Below are 4,037 nucleotides of genomic sequence, written 5' to 3' on the forward strand. Positions count from 1 at the left end.
CGTTATTATAGAAGGTAATTCATTACAAATGGGACACAACACAAAATGCGACACATCAATCTGACACAAATGGGACACATCACGTCACGTCACAAAACGGGAAGTATTAGAGACTGTTACTTGTTCATCAAACTGCGCCTGTAATTGTGCACATGCTTACCAGACGAGCGGTTTCGCCCCTCTCCTCCTCTGCTGGCCGCTTTCAAAATGTTCACATGTTGCAATGAGAACTAAAATAATGCAATGCATAAAAGTTATAATATAGTCACGTCGGACTGACACTAACAATGCAAACTAACCAAAAACTGTCAAATGTAATACATTGATATTTAGCAGAATAGGGAAGATTTCCTAACAATGTAGCTGCCTAATTTAGCTTTTTAACTGGTCAATATGTTGATTTAGTGACACAGGCTACACAATTACCACAACTATATCTTTTAAAGAGTGGTTCTTTCTACACACATGTATCTTTTTATAATTAAACCTAGCAGAATGGTTTTACATCATTCATAAATTAGATTTTACCCATGAAACATAGGCAATTAAGACATGAATGAAGCAACTGCAAAACACAATGTTCACCAAAAACAGTGATGAAAATTAAAACTTGGCAGTTTTCCAAAAACATTTTGGATCCCAGAAATTCATCAGAATATCGCCTAGAACTTCAGGGTTTGTTTGCATAAGTAAAAGTTCCATAATCAGTGGAATCACTAGGTTTAAGTTATAATCACGCTCCTACAATTTGTTTATCATTTGCTAGGACACCGACAGATTTTTTGAACCTAGCACAATGAAAGTGTCAATGACACTGTAGCTCCCTATAAAAAAAGACACAAATGAGTGAGTGAGAAGAAGTCAGTTTTAAATTGAGCAACCATCGACGTACATTATAGAAACGAAGAGTATATATGGAAGAACTCTTCCATAATATATTCTGATAATTATATGTGTAATTTATTATGTGAAAATAAATGTTTGAGATGTGAAAGTCTGAGATGTGGGCGAGTGATGGCGTTACACCTAAATGATCGCCATTTAACATTTTTATAATATTCAGATTTAGTAACGTGTAAGATTGAGAGGATACCCTACGCTTATTCCACGTAGCTGCTATATACCACATGACAATGGTGTTCCCTGACCATAACACAACTTTTGTCAAAGGTTAATTGGTTGCATGGAAGTGTTTACTTCGTATGAGTTTTTCTAGTCAGTAGCACACGGTTGCGGATCTGTATATCGCAAATAATTTATAAACCACAAGAGCGCGCAAGCGTCTGGGCTCATCTGAGGTCTGTTGCTACGAACGTAAAATTTCAGTCGTGCGTAGTACCACATTTGTTAGGCGCAGATATGCAGACACGCAGTTGCGTACACATCATTGTTAGGACACGCCACTATCGCAGATGGAGGGTAGGGGAGGGTGGGGGGAGGGGTGGGGAAGGGGGAGGTGGGGGAGGGGCTCTAATAGCAAAAGCAGGTCACTCCTATAACAGTCAACAAATCCATGTTTAACCCTCCTCTTGAGGGTCAAAAGGTTATCCGACACTTGACTCTTCGCATGTCAGCGGAAGGGACATTTCATGGTCCTTTCAATAAAGCCATAAAAATGCTAGGTCACCGCTGAAAACAAAAAAGTTTTCAATCGCTCCGTCTCAGACCATGTCCTCAGAAAAGTGTATAAAAATCTGCCCTGTGCCCATTGACCTTGACCTGTGACCTCCAATTTCGGCACCAGTGATGGCTTTTCCTACCATGATGCTATACACCGACTATCACAAGCCTAGGTCGAGACCGTTTAGATTTGTGCCGCAATTCTGCATTTCCTCCCTATACCTTAAGTTAAGGAGTGAATGTTCCCCCTTATTTTACACCTCTTGACCTTTGACTTGACACGCCCGCACTTCGAATCCCACCGTTTTCGATTACCACCTCACGTGCCCGAATAGCGCATTACAAATTTTTAAGTCAGAGCACGCCAGAGCGGTTTCTTAGGAGGGCAATGATACACATGGATGGGAACCGGAGTCACATTATTAATGAACGGATTGCCATGCCAACGGACAGAGGAAAGAGATGACAGATCGAGCGGTTTAAGATTTGTGCCCACTGTTGACGACGCAACGGACGGATCGCACGGACGGACGGTCACGGACCGGCACGGACGATCATGCGATCTACAAGCTGGCATGACTATGTCAGATGAGCGAAATGAATCACAACTTTGTGACGGTAAGATGGCGCTAATACCCGCTTTGATGTTTCTTAGGCGATGGCATTGCGAAATAAATAGGTTATCTGCGTTCCGACATGTTTTTGTAAAACTTTACTCTAATATAGATGTTTTATCGGCAGGTGATAGGAAATACCGAATGTTGTATTAAAGATATTGTCAATGAAATCTTGTAAAACGAACCAGACGAGTGTGACACCACACTGTTATCTGCGTGTCTATATAACATGCTATATAATTGCCAAAACCTACCTAATTTGCATAATTTTTTTTTAAATATCAAAACCCCTAGCCCTTATTCATTTACATACCAAAAATGAGCAAAATCCGTTGAACCTGAACTAACTAATGGTAATTCCCATTTTTGCCAAAAAATTGCCGTGGCTCGAAAGTACGTCGACTGGCGTGCTCCAAAATAGGACGTTCAATATGGGAGCATAGCAGTAACAACTATACCCAATTTCAAACATGTGGGTCTAATGGTTCCTGAGTTATCGTTGATCGTAGCCAAATGTTGACGGACGTACGACGGACGACGACCCATGGCAATAGCTCAGCTTGACGATGTCAAGGTGAGCTAAAAACTACATTAATCTATACTGAAAACTTCTAGGAACTGCTAGGAAAACTTCATTGTATCTTCATGCTCATAATGCATAACAGAACAACATACAGGGTTCTCCCTCAAAAATTTCAGGAGGCCCCCAATACACAACTATGAGCACTTATTCAGCTTAGAGACCTATCAATCTGGTGAATACCACAGCATGACTGTATTGGTATTTCCAAAAGTAAGCACATGTGGGAATAAAGACATATATATGCTAGTGTACTATGGCATTTTACAGGATTTACGGAAAGTTGCAAATTAGCTTTGAAGGTATGTCAGAACAGACATGCATAAACGGCCTGGGAAGACCACTGAAGATACACCGAGTAATTTCTAGGGTTGAAATAAGGGGTATGAAAATCATTTTAAAGATTTTAATTTTTAATATATAAAGCATTACTAGTTAGTCCAGTTGTACCTTAAGTAACCTCATAAAGATTAGTCTTCAAGGTCAGGGGGACTATATCAAAGACGAGTAGAGACAAAGTTGATCAAATAAACAGATAAACACTGCAGCTCAAAGTAGAAAAAGCTTCAATTTTACAATTATTAACCAAAAAGGAAGAAATCCAAGAATTCCAATATGGAATGTCAGAAACGAAGAATCTAAACTGATAAGATCCTAATCCTTCGAATATGGCACATGATGAAAGTAATGATCACGTAAGAGTAAGAGTAAGAATTAGATGATCAAAATTGCTACAAACAGGCTTGATCAAGCAAGAGCCAGGGGCGTAAATCCCGGGGGTGGATGGGGGGATGCATCCCCCCACTCTTGAAGGAGAGGGGTTGGCCTGTACAAATATCCACCCTTGAGATTCAAAAAAAGAGAGAACAAAAAGAAAGAAGGAAGAAGAAAAAAGAAAGAAATGTGATTGTTTCAATTTCAGCATAATGCATGAGAAATGAGTTATTTTAAATGTATGTATAACTGTATAGCCTACAGTACAATTCAGTGTTAATCATGGCTATTGCATGGTATGCAAGACAGACTTTCAAGTGGGGCACGGAGGAAGGAGTGACTGCCAGAGGCATATAGTCTCTCAAAAGCATAAGTGCTATGCGGGTGCAGTGGAATCTATACACCCAATATATCAAGCTTCTTTGCAGCAGATATAGAGAATTGTCTGTCTTGACGCAGAAGTGAGATTCACGGATTATTTCATTGAACACAATGTGCCTTTGAGG

The sequence above is a fragment of the Priapulus caudatus genome, unplaced genomic scaffold (assembly GCF_000485595.1).
Source record: "Priapulus caudatus unplaced genomic scaffold, Priapulus_caudatus-5.0.1 Scaffold496, whole genome shotgun sequence".
Lineage (NCBI taxonomy): Eukaryota > Metazoa > Priapulida > Priapulimorpha > Priapulimorphida > Priapulidae > Priapulus > Priapulus caudatus.